The 13,876-nt window shown below is 41.5% G+C and overlaps 1 protein-coding gene across 10 annotated transcripts in view; it reads right to left on the reverse strand.

The window, feature by feature from the left end:
* The window catches only part of LOC116550087 (putative RNA-binding protein Luc7-like 2), a 64,049-nt gene that overhangs the window by 27,133 nt on the left and 23,040 nt on the right, over nt 1-13,876 (reverse strand). The gene's annotated exons all lie outside the window — the stretch shown is intronic.

Here is a 13,876-nt window from a genome sequence, read left to right on the forward strand (position 1 = left end):
TCTAGCTTCTATATCACAACATAGTTCATTTAGCTCTACAACACAAAAATGTTAAAGTTAATTTTAAACCAAACTAAAAGAATATATAAATCTAATTGTTGAGATGTCAATGTGCTTTGAAGAACGCTCTATTTTTCAAAAGATGGAGTCAAGAAACAGGCTAGTTACTGGGCATGGTGGTTCATGCCTATAATCCCAGCACTTTGGAAGGCCAAGGCAGGAGGATCACTTCAGCCAAGGAGTTTGGGACCAGCCTGGGCAACATACTAACACCTGTCTCATTTTTAAAAATAAAAAATAAATTTAAAAAAACACACACAACAAAACAGTCTAGTGACTTTCATACAGTCTTTTCTGGCGATAAGACTCCGTGTGAACTAGTAAAGAGATGATTTACTAATAAGAACCAATATAAGTACCTAGAGAACAAGCATTTAACCCCAACTATGATAAGCACATATCAGGGAAATAAATACTCTTACTGAACCTAGGATCCTTCTACTTGGAAATTCCAATTAGGTATTATTTACCAAACCAGAGGCTTTTCTCATATATGAGAAATCTATCCATTTTTACACGTACCTAAGTAACTGATAAGATCTTTCAGGAAATTCTTCTGGGGGAAAATTTTTAATTAAATGTTTTATTTTTAATGTGAGGAAAAAAATTAGCAAGATGCAAAGATCATCATCACAGGTGTGACCGACCAATGGGTAATCAAAGCAAAGCAGAGATTTTCCAACTGGAGGTGTGGCCACCCTTCAAACATCTCGAATCTCTGGAGGGTTGGTATAAAAGGAGTACAAGTTATTCTCATTCCTTCGACTATTAAGTTCCCACTTGTGGAAAGCACTATGTTAGGTACTCGGGATATGGAGTTAAGTCACACAGTCTGACTTCATGGAGCTCACATTTTATATGAGGAGAAACAACAAGAATCATGCCTATGAACAGTTGGATGATGCAATAAAACAGCAATGCTCCCTGTTATTATGGGGGGCTACTTGGGATGAGCTGGTTAAAGAAGACCTTTCTAAAAAGGATACAATTAAATTGGATCTACAGAAGGAGAAGCAAACGAATCTTAGAAAAGCCAAAAAGTAATGCTCCAGGTGTACAGAAGATTTAGAAGGCAGATCTTTAAAATATTTATTTATTTATATGCCACAGTAAGTTTACGGTAACAGGGAACAGGACTAATATATAGCACACAGGTCTGAGCCTTAGCTTTGCATACAGTATCTAAAAATTAGTTTGCCTATTTAACTTTCTTGCCAACAACCTAATTATAAAACAAAAGTATAATTAATTTTGTACAATATCCCAACTCAAAAGGAAAGTTAATTCATGGATCAAGATTCAAAAGTATTAATAGACCAAATAAAATTTTAAAGAAATATATGTGAAATCCTATATTTACATATCCAAGACAATAAATGTACAAATAAATAGGTATGAGCAGAGAATCACACAATTTGAAAATTTAAGGACTCATGGGTAATGGTTACAGTATGGCACAACTGAAAAATCTGTTTCTCTAAAACTAATTTAAAGAGGGGACAGTATAAACAAAGTGGGAACTCTCTATTGAAGGCTGTTTTGTTTTGTTTCTTCCCCAGGCAGAGTCTCGCTCTGTCACCCAGGCTGGAGTGCAATGGCGCGATCTCAGCTCACTGCAACCTCCACCTCCTGAGTTCAACCGATTGCCTGCCTCAGCCTCCTGAGTAACTGGGATTACAAGCACCTGGCACTACATCCGGTTAATTTGTGTGTTTTTAGTAGAGACAGGTTTTCGCCATGTTAGTAGTCAGGCTCATCTCGAATTCTCGGCCTCCCAAAGTGCTAGGATTACAGGTGTGAGCCACCATGCCTGACATGTAGGCTGGATTTAAAAGCAAACCATTGTGCTCCAAAACACACATTCTATGTACTAACACATTTCAAAAGGAATATGAATAAATTAGACAAAGTATCTCAAAACCAGGCTATACAAAAAAGCCAGGGAACAAACACAGAGAAGATAAAAAGATGACCAATTTCGGCCGGGCGCGGTGGCTCAAGCCTGTAATCCCAGCACTTTGGGAGGCCGAGGCGGGTGGATCACGAGGTCAAGAGATCGAGACCATCCTGGTCAACATGGTGAAACGCTGTCTCTACTAAAAATACAAAAAATTAGCTGGGCATGGTGGTGTGTGCCTGTAATCCCAGCTACTCAGGAAGCTGAGGCAGGAGAATTGCCTGAACCCAGGAGGTGGAGGTTGCGGTGAGCCGAGATCGCGCCATTGCACTCCAGCCTGAGTAACATGAGTGAAACTCCGTCTCAAAAAAAAAAAAAAAGATGACCAATTTCAATCAACCCAAGATTTTTCATAAAGAAGAAATAGATTTGTTTTATTATGACCCAAAAGGACTCTAGTGAGTCATTCTTTAACTTTCTGAATACATTTTCTTCTTTTTTTGAGACAGGGTCTCACTTTGTCACCCAGGCTGGAGTGCGATGGCATGATCATGGCTCACTGCAGCCTCCACCTGTCAATTCAAGTGATCCTGCCACCTCAGCACCTCTCCCCAACAAGTAGCTAGGACTACAGCCCCTGCCATCATGTCCAGCTATTTTTTTTATTTTTTTTTTAATTTTAAGTAGAGATGAAGGGTGCTTCTTGCCCAGGCTGGTCTCTGAATCCTGAGCTCAAGTGATCCTCCCACTCCAGCCACTCAATGCTGGGATTACAGGCATGAGCCACTGCGCCTGGCCAAGAAAATACTTTCAATAATCAAAGCATTCTGAAGACAGAACAAACATCCCCAGAGTTAGTGAGTTCCCAGATAAGTGAGGTGTTCAAACACTGTTTTGATAACCATTTTACTAGGATACTGAGGAAAGAATTCAACCATCAGGTAGTTTTCTTCTTCCTTCAGACTCTTACATTTTTTGACTATTTCTAAAAAACAATGTTTCTGGCCAGGCACAGGTGGCTAATGCCTACATTCCCAACACTCTGGGAGGCCAAGATGGAAGGATCACTTGAGCCCAGGAGTTCCAGATCAGCCTGGGTAACATAGAAGACCCTGTCTCTACCAAAAGTAAAAAAAAAAAAAAAAAAAAAAAAAAAAAAAAAAAAATAGCCGGGGCCAGGCACAGTGGCTCACGCCTGTAACCCCAGCACTTTGGGAGGCCGAGGCAGGCAGATCACAAGGTCAAGAGATCGAGATCATCCTGGCCAACATGGTAAGACCCCATCTCTACTAAAAATACAAAAAATAGCCGGGCATTGTGACACGTGCCTGTGGTCCCAACTACTCAGGAGGCTTAGGCGGAAGAATCGCTTGAACCCAGGAGGCGGAGGTTGCAGTGAGCCGAGATTGCGCCACTGCACTCCAGCCTGGCGACAGAACAAGACTCCGTCTCAAAAAAAAAAAAAAAAAAAAAAATTAGCCAGGCATGGTTGGCCCATACTTGTGGTCCCAGGTCTTAGGAAGCAGAGGCAGGGGGATCACTTGAGCTCTGGTGGTCAAGGCTGCAGTAGCTGTGATTGTGCCACTGTACTCTAGCCTGGGTGACAGCGCTAGACCCTGTCTCAAAAGTGAAAACAAACAAAAACGTTTTTCTGTAAAACTATATTACCTCCAATTCTTAGTTATACAATGACATGAATGGGGAAGTGCCCTCAAAGCTATCCTTCAGGAAATAATGAGGACTCATTACTGTTATAGAAGTCCTCATCACGCTAATAGTTTTAAAGTTTTAAAGTACTCTACTGTTACTGAGCATGCTGAGATTTTTCCAGGCTCCAATCTTACCCCTGATTCATTAGTCTGGTTTAACAAACAAGGAATTTTCAGAGACAATAAACAACAAGTAAAACATTCTATGGATGTGTGGATGTGTAGAAATTTAAATTTAAAAGCTGCTCATTAAACAACAATTAAGAAAATGCAGGCTGGGCGTGGTGGCTCACGCCTGTAATGCCAGCACTTTGGGAGGCCGATGTGGGCAGACCACGAGGTCAGGAGTTTGATACCAGCCTGACCAATATGATGAAGCCCCATCTCTACTAAAAATACAAAAATTAGCTGGGCATGGTGGCGCACACCTGTAATCCCAGCTACTCAGGCGGCTGAGGCAGGAGAATTGCTTGAAGACGGGAGGCGGAGGTTGCAGTGACCCCAGATTACGCCATTGCACTCCAGCCTAGGTGAAGAAGCAAGACTCCACCTCAAAAAAAAAAAAAAAAAAAAAAAAAAAACACAAAAAAGAAAATGCAGAAAAAAAACTTAATATTCTTAAGTATTCCAGAAAATATAATAGGAATGAAAGAAGCTAATGGCAGAAGGATGCTGTCACTGTCTTTGATATATCAGAGAGTAGGTTTCTTTTTTTTTTTTTTTGGAGACGGAGTTTCCCTCATGTTACCCAGGCTGGAGTGCAATGGCGTGATCTCGGCTCACCGCAACCTCCGCCTCCTGGGTTCAGGCAATTCTCCTGCCTCAGCCTCCTGAGTAGCTGGGATTACAGGCACGCGCCACCATGCCCAGCTAATTTTTTGTATTTTTAGTAGAGACAGGGTTTCACCATGTTGACCAGGATGGTCTCGATCTCTTGACCTCGTGATCCACCCGCCTCGGCCTCCCAAAGTGCTGGGATTACAGGCTTGAGCCACCCCGCCGGGCCGAGTAGGTTTCTTAATGAACAATTTCTAAACATCAATCATGCCAACAACTTAATATTTTATTTCCACAAGCTAAAGCTGTTCATATGATGCTACATTTTATTTTACTTCATAAAATGCAAGATGCCACAGATGGAAAGGCTTTTTGATCCACTGTGTTTCTCAACCTAGACCTGGGGAGCTTTAACATAATATTTATGGAAGCTTTTAAAAAACAATCCCAATTTCGACCTCCCAAAAAGGTAAAAGCCTGAATTGTAAAAGCCACCTGCGTACTTTTAATGTGCAGTGTTCAGGACCACTCACTGATCTAGTTTAATTCCTATTCTTTGCACATAAAGAATGACTTGATCAGGGTGCCTATTAGAAAATCTGGTTAGACTGATTCCTGACTTAACGTTGCTTCCACTTTACCATGCTAGTTCCAGTTATTTCAGTACTACCTTACCTTTCAATATTTTTCAATAACAGTTAATTCCCCACAACATCTAAAAAGGCTCATGGCAAAGATTCAATGCAGCTGTCTACTTCCTTTCTTCCATATCTCCTTTATCTTACCTTTATCAGTTCCCTGATCAACTACATTTCTAATCTGTATTCAAAAAAAACTTAAAAGACATAAATGCTGCCTGTTTTTAACCTGTCTCTATTGGAAGTATTCTAGGCTCCCCGCCTCCACATCTTTAAAGTTACATCACACAACCAAGCAAAGGAAGAAAAGCAACTACTTAGACCAAGGACAAAATGAACACAAGAAAAGATACAATTTTACCACTAAGGTTGAGGTGGGCTTTTTGGTGAGAAGGCATGCCTTTTGGGGAAGGCATGCCCTGGGGAAGATTTACCAGAAGTGGAAGATTAACTCAAGCTCCACAGGGCAAGGATTCTTCTGTTTTATCTACTATGTACCCACACTGAATAAATCAAACTGGGAAAGAGGGCAAAGAAGAACATTTGGCACAAGAGGGCTTAATAACAAGCCAGAGTGGTCAAGATGAATTCCAGGACAAAACTGATCTGAGCTTCTGGACGGGAGGCTCTTCTTAGCCTCTCTTTGGATTATCTCCATTGCTTGGACTCCTTACCTTTTTAAGAGACAGGGTTTCACCGTGTTAGCCAGGATGGTCTGGATCTCCTGAACTTGTGATCTACCCGCCTCGACTTCCCAAAGTGCTGGGATTACAGACCTGAGCCACCACGCCCGGCTGACTCCTTAAGTGTTTTGAGCTACTCTTCTTTTTCCCCGAAAAGGCAGGCTAGCTGGGCTTGTCACTATCCTGGGCTATGAGTCCTTGCAAGTTTATAGTAGCCTGACTCACCATAGTAGATTTTGGTGTCAAAGCCCTAGGAAAAAAGGCCTAATTATAACAAAGGTGGCTTTTTAAAAAAAAATGTGGAATATCCTCAGTGGTCATCTCTTCAAGGACCTTGTGAAACAGTAGTCACAGCCAATGCAGATTTTCAGAATACCAGGCATCTATGTTCCTCTGTCCATATCATGATGACTACTAAGCCTCTGCTCTGGCACTGTGCTATGCACATGAGGAGTATTTAAAATTTAAAGCAAGGTCAGGTGCAGTGGCTCACTCCTGAAAGCCCAGCACTTTGGGAGGCCAAGGCAGGCAGATCGCTTGAGGTCAGAAGTCTGAGAACAGCCTGGGTAACATGGTGAAATCCCGTCTCTACTAAAAATACAAAAATTAGCTGGATGTGGTGGTAGGCACCTGTAATCCCAGCTACTCAGAAGGATGAGGCACAAGAATCACTTGAACCCAGGGGGCAGAGGTTTGCAGTAAGCCAAGATCATGCCACTGCACTCCAGCCTAAGAGACAGAGTAAGACTCTGTCTCACACACACACACACACACACACACACACACACACACACACACACACACACAGACAGGCCGGGGACAGTGGCTCACGCCTGTAATCCCAGCACTGTGGGAGGCCAAGGCAGGCGAATTGCCTGAGGTCAGGAGTTCAAGACCAGCCTGGCCAACATGGTGAAATCCCATCTCTACTAAAAATACAAAAATTAGCTAGGCCGTGGTGGCAGGTGCCTGTAATCCCGGCCACTCAGGAGTCTGACGCAGGAGAATTCCTTGAACCTGGGAGGCAGAAGCTGCAGTGAGCCTAGATTGCGCCACCGCACTCCAGCCTGGGCAACAGAGCCAGACTCCATCCCCAAAAAGAAAAAAAAAAAAAAAAAAAAAAAAAAAAAGAAACCAATTTTTTTTCAAAAAAAAAAAAAAAAAACACCAATGTCCGGGTGCAGTGGCTCACGCCTGTAATCCTAGCACTTTGGGAGGCCGAGGCGGGCAGGTCAGGAGGTCAGGAGTTCAATACCAGCCTGGCCAATATGGTGAAATCCTGTCTCTACTAAAAATACAAAAACTAGCCAGCATGGTGGCACACACCTGTAGTCCCAGCTACTCGAGAGGCTGAGGCAGGAGAATCACTTGAACAAAGGAGGTGGAGGTTGTCTTGAGCCGAGATGGTGCCACTGCACTCCAGCCTGGGGGACCTTATCTCCAAAAAAAAAAGTGAGAGCCTTATCTCCAAAAAAAAAAAAAAAAAAAAGACTGGGCACTGGCCCACATTCAAAGACCTCCCTTTACCTCATATTATCCATTTGATCCTGAGAAATTCACTTAAACTCTCTGAATTTCCAAGGTGGAATGAAGTGGTGCCATCACAACTCACTGCAGTCTTGAACTCCTAGTTACATGATCTCTTTTCAGTCTCCTCAGTAGTTAGGACTACATATGCATGCCACACTCAGCTAATTTTTTTTTTTTTGAAATGGGATCTTGCTATGTTGTCCAGGCTGGTAACTCCTGGCCTCAAGTGATCCTGCTTGTGCAGCTGAACTTCTGTTTTCTCAAGTACAGTACTTCAGGATTGTTGTTCGGATCAAGTAAGATGTTTATAAAAGCACTCTGAAGGCAGGTTGTCAACCTACTTATTTTTGCATATTGATTGCACTGGGATATAAGCTCACTAAGGGAGGAACACGTCTTTCTTGATCAGTGTAACAGTCCCAGTCAGTTGACACTCTCCACCACATCACAGGTACTCAGGTACTCAATATTTTGTTACATAATACGATACGAAATTGTATTATAGCTCAACAGTTGTTAAATGAAGAACTTACTACCTTTGCTCTTAACTTTACATATTTCTTTTTTTTTTTTGAGACGGAGTTTCGCTCTTGTTACCCAGGCTGGAGTGCAATGGCGCGATCTCGGCTCACCGCAACCTCCGCCTCCTGGGTTCAGGCAATTCTCCTGCCTCAGCCTCCTGAGTAGCTGGGATTACAGACACGTGCCACCATGCCCAGCTAATTTTTTGTAGTTTTAGTAGAGATGGGGTTTCACCATGTTGACCAGGATGGTCTCGATCTCTTGACCTTGTGATCCACCCGCCTCAGCCTCCCAAAGTGCTGGGATTACAGGCTTGAGCCACCGCGCCCGGCCAACTTTACATATTTCTAATGCTTCCATTTTCAAATGAATTTACAGAAGAAGGCTATCTTTATTAAATATCAATATGTATGAGGAGGTTTCTAGGACAAGTGAAGATAATTTACACAGAACACAAAGAATAGTGAGAAAGAGCCAGAGCAAATGCTTCAAGAAGAGAATACAATATTTCCTATCAGGAAAATAAAGAGGAGCAACTTAACTGGAACGAGATGATATCTACTAGAAGATAAAGGAAATGATGGGGTGGGGGAAAAGGATTGCAGGATTATACAGGCCCACAGGCCACTAGTTTACAGCCTCTGACTAGATTGTGAAAGATTCTGAAAATGAGTCAAAAAAAAAAAAAAATGCAGAATTTATTCTGTAGACAAAGAAGAATGCTTGACTACTTAGGCAGAAATATGACACAATAAAATCCGTGTTTCAGAGCATTAACAGTACTAGATGGACTGACCAGAAGAAAGAGACAAAGGGCAAGAGAAGCTATCAAAAGAACCTAGGAGTAAAGCCACTGGGGTCAAATAAGAAGAGAAAAGAGAAAGGAGGTGACAGAGGTAAATTAAAGTGCTGAAGAATTTAAAAAAAAAACAACAAAAATTTTAAAAATGTTTAGTATCTCTGAAATAATCCCCTCACACCTTCTTACAAATATGGAAATCAAGACTCAGAGAGAGCAATGATTTGCCTAAGATCATAAGCTAATGGCAGCAGAGTAAAAATCTGAACAGGTCTTTAATACAGCTCCATATTCTTTCAATAACACAGTAACTTTCAACCTACAGTTATTAGCTAAATGGAAATTAAGTGTAGAAAGAAAAAAGTCAGGAGCATTTTCGGGGCTTCAAGTATTTCAAACATGAGAAAGCAATGATGCCACCAAGAGAACACAGTAAATCAAATGAGAGAACTGATCTGTGAGGGAAAATGTCTTCTTCTGGATGTGACGATTTTGATATAATAACAAGAAATCTAAGCGGCAGTGTCTAGTATGACACACATATATGACTACATTCACCACAGGCTTTCTTTATCCAAGTTTTCCAAACTGAGAGTTTTACATATTCCTCCCCGAAGTTAAAGCTCAAGCATTTTTCCAGAAGACCCTCTAACAAATTGCATAAGAACATGAAGTCTGACCTCACGTTAACAAATATACCTTAGACATGAGCACAGGGTGAAGTGAAATGGGGCACAGTGTGCAAATATAAACTAGTTGCTGCTTTTCTACCACTTCCCAATTTCTTAAGTGCCTCTTTCCACTTGTATATGCTCCACTTCCAAACCTATTTTTCCCAGAGTAAAGAAAAATCATGATATTCTCTACTTTTTTGTAATATTTTTAAGAACATAGCAGGAAATATTTCTGTATCCACTTCTGACCCCAGATATGCAAGAATAACTAGAGAAGGTTAAAACAAGAGGTCTTGTTGCACAAAGACTATGGTGTACTACCTAACTGGAACGGTAAAGAGAGAATGAGATTATCTACATAAATAAGATAAATAACAAATTTTTTTTTAGTAGTACAGAAAGCAGGTGTGATACCAGGGTTCAGAGGCTAAATTGCTACAGGGTAAAGCAATCACAAATAGTAAGCCAGACAGGATTTAAATTTGTAGAGAAGAAAAAGAATTATTACAGGCAGAGAAACGAGTATAAACCAAAATGAGATGCATGCTAGGGAAAGAAAGGAGTAAGACAACAATAAGTAAATCAGTTTGGTCAAGAGAGAACTAGGCCAGGAACGGTGGCTCATGCCTGCAATCCCAACACTTTGTGAGGCCAAAGCAGAGGGATCACTTGAGGCCAGGAGTTTCAGGCTTCAGTGAGCTATAATGACACTAATGCACTTCAGCCCTGGGTGACAGAGCAAGATTCTGTCTCGAAAAAAAAAAAGAAAGAAAGAAGCAAAAACTATACTGATTTATTTATTCATTCAAGGGAGAAGTAGTAGCCTGGGTAAGGATTTTAGATTTTCAGTACAGGCAAAAACAACAGGGACTACCACAAGTTTTGTGTAGAAACAACACGGCAAATTGACTCCCACTCAGAAATGACTACCCTCTTCTCCACATTCAGATCTCTTCAAATGTCACTTCATCAAAAATTTTCTGCATTATTAAATGAGTTCTTGTACAAAAAATAAAATAAACAAACAAATAAATAAAATTAAAATTCTTAGCCAGGCACAGTGGCTTACACCTGTAATCCCAGCACTCTGGGAGGCCACGGTGGGTAGATTCCTTGAGGTCAAGAGTTCACGACAAGCCTGGTCAACATGGTAAAAACCCTGTCCCTACTGAAAATACAAAAATTAGCTGAGTGTGGTGGTACACGCCTGTAGTCCCAGCTACTCGGGAGGCTGAGACAGGAGAATCGCTTAAGCCAGAGAGTCGGACGATGCAGTGAGCTGCATTCTCACACCACTGCATTCCGGCCTGGGAGACAAAGTGAGACTCCTTCAATCAATCAATCAATCAATCAATAAAAACTTAAAAAGTAAATAAAAATTTCTCCAACACCCTGCCAGAGGAGCTCCTTGGCCTTGGCCCCCTCCTGCCCTATTCCCACTCTGAATTATCAAACCATGCTTTTTTGTCATAAGACTCACTACTACATGAAATCACATTATTTGTTTTCATATTTGGCTATCTGCTTCCTGCATTACAATGTAAGCTCCCACCACTAAAGCAGAAACCTATGTCCACATCTCTCTATTCCCACCACCTAGCATAGCACACACAGTAGGTACTCAAGTATTTAAAAACTGAACCTGGGAGGTGGAGGCTGCAGTGAGCCAAGATCGTGCCACTGCACGCACTCCAACCTCAGCGACTAGTTGACACTCTGGTCTTAAAATAACAAAAAAAAAAAATCAAGTTTTCATTCCTTACTATTGTGTTCAATGAACTACAACCTCCAAATAATACCTTTATAACTCCATTTTCCCTTTTTCAACAAATAGTGTCAGAGAGCATGCTTGTTTCCTTAGAAGTGTCAAAATACAGTTGATAAAACTACTTATCTCCAAAAAACATTTGGATGGTCCAGGAAATACTAACAGAATAATTCCTGATCCTTAGGAAATAAACATTTATTGAGACTTACTGTACAAAGAAACCATTGTGACATTGAAATATATTAACCAGTACTAGACTATGAAAAATAATCTGTTCCAATAACTCCCAGACCTCCTACTTTGGAAATAACACTGGTCCTTTCTACTGTCTCTCTTTAATTTCAAGAGTCATCCTATGGCGGTATAGTGGCTCACACCCACATCTCAGCATGTTTGACAGGCCCAGGCAGGAGGATCCCTTGAGGCCAGTAGTTTGAGAAGAGCTTGGACAGCATGGTGAGACTCCATCTCAACAAAACTTTAAAAATTAGCTTAGCGGCCGGGCGCGGTGGCTCAAGCCTGTAATCCCAGCACTTTGGGAGGCCGAGACGGGTGGATCACAAGGTCAAGAGATCGAGACCATCCTGGTCAACATGGTGAAACCCCGTCTCTACTAAAAATACAAAAATTAGCTGGGCATGGTGGCACGTGCCTGTAATCCCAGCTACTCAGGAGGTTGAGGCAGGAGAATTGCCTGAACCCAGGAGACGCAGGTTGCAGTGAGCCGAAATCGCACCATTGCACTCCAGCCTGGGTAACAAGAGCGAAACTCCGTCTCAACCGCATCAACTGTAGTCTTCAACTTTAGCTGAGCATGGTGGCTTGAGCCTTCAGTTCTCGCTACTTGGGAAGCTAAGGCAGGAGGATTACTTGAGCCCCAGAGTTGAAGACTACAGTGGCTACGATTATACCACCACAGTCCAGCCTGGATACCAGAGCTAGGCTGTTTCTTTAAAAATAATAAGGCCGGGCGCGGTGGCTCAAGCCTGTAATCCTAGCACTTTGGGAGGCCGAGGCGGGTGGATCATGAGGTCAAGAGATCAAGACCACCCTGGTCGGTCAACAAGGTGAAACCTCGTCTCTACTAAAAATACAAAAAAAAAAATTAGCTGGGCATGATGGTGCATGCCTGTAGTCCCAGTTCCTCAGGAGTCTGAGGCAGGAGAATTGCTTGAACCCGGGAGGCGGAGGTTGCGGTGAGCCGAGATCGTGCCATTGCACTCCAGTCTGGGCAACAACAGCGAAACCCCTTCTCAAAAAAAAAAAAAAAATAATAATAATAATAATAGGCCGGGTGCGGTGGCTCAGGCCCGTAATGCCAGCACTTTGGGAGGCCGAGGCGGGCAGATCACCTGAGGTTGGGAGTTTGAGACCAGCCTAACTAACATGGAGAAACCCCATCTCTTTTAAAAATACAAAATTAGCCAAGAAAGGAAAAAATATGAAATTTTATTAATAATAATAACAAAGAGTCATCCTAGGTTCAAGATTTTTGAAGATTTGCTTCAAAAAAAAAAAAAAAAAAAAGGGCGGGGGGAGGAATATAAGTGATTATAAATAAAAGTAGGCCATGTGTAAAATATTTCCTAAAGCTGGCTGATGGGTATATAGAAATTCATTAAATGGACATCAATACTACATTCCATCATACCCATATGAATGTGTATCTATACTTAACCATTAATCCAAGTAATACACAAAAGTGCTAACAAACCTCAACTAGAAACAAAGACTAAACCAGAACAAGATATTACTATACATAGTTTCTGGGTCACTATGAGGAAAAAATTGCCTCCACAAGTCTGAACTGCATTAAACTATTTAAAATAGTATATAAAATGAATGATCATAAGATCATTGAGAATAGACCCAGATATGGTGGTGTGTATCTGCGGTAGTCCCAGCTACTCAAAAGGCTGAGTTGGAAGGATCACATGAGCCCAGGAGTTCAAGGCTGTAATGCACACCATGATTACTCCTGTGAAAAGCTACTGCACTCCAGCCTGGACAACAGAGACCCCCAACTCTTAAAAAAAAAAAAAATTAGCCAGGCGCAGTGGCTCAAGCCTGTAATCCCAGCACTTTGGGAGGCCGAGGCGGGTGGATCACGAGGTCAAGAGATCGAGACCATCCTGGTCAACACGGTGAAACCCCGTCTCTACTAAAAATACAAAAAATTAGATGGGCATGGTGGCGCATGCCTGTAATCCCAGCTACTCAGGAGGCTGAGGCAGGAGAATTGCCTGGACCCTGGAGGCGGAGGTTGCGGTGAGCCAAGATTGCGCCATTGCACTCCAGCCTGGGTAACAAGAGCGAAACTCCGTCCCAAAAAAAAAAAAAAAAAAAAATTATTATTCAGAATGACAGAAAAGGATTATTTCCAAAGGGCTTAAGTATCCCAAGTTGAATATTTCTGATATTCTTGTTCTTATTTGCAAAAAATGCTTTAAACAAGTAAAGTTTTGGTTTTTAAGGTTTAATAGTAAAATTTTAATTATTCACTGGGAAACTTTTAAAGCACTGTTAACTTCCTAGGCACCAAATGCATATTTTATTTAGGCAGTCTCCAGAAATAGTTAAGGAATGTATATTTTTGTAATAGACTAAGAAAAATGAAATACAGCAAATCTGCTTAAAATAAGGACATAACACACTTCAAAGCTAAATATGGTAAAACCTGGGTCATTTGGCCAACTGGGAAAATCTAAAAATTAACCTGATTATTGGCTTGATATTTAGTCAAGCGAATAATCAGGGTTAATGTCAAAAACATCAGATCTCCACAATCAGATCTCCTCAAATCTTAATCTTAGCTAAAT

Source organism: Sapajus apella, unplaced genomic scaffold, assembly GCF_009761245.1.
Source record: "Sapajus apella isolate SASKATOON/1434 unplaced genomic scaffold, GSC_monkey_1.0 scaffold7, whole genome shotgun sequence".
Taxonomy (NCBI): Eukaryota; Metazoa; Chordata; class Mammalia; order Primates; family Cebidae; genus Sapajus; species Sapajus apella.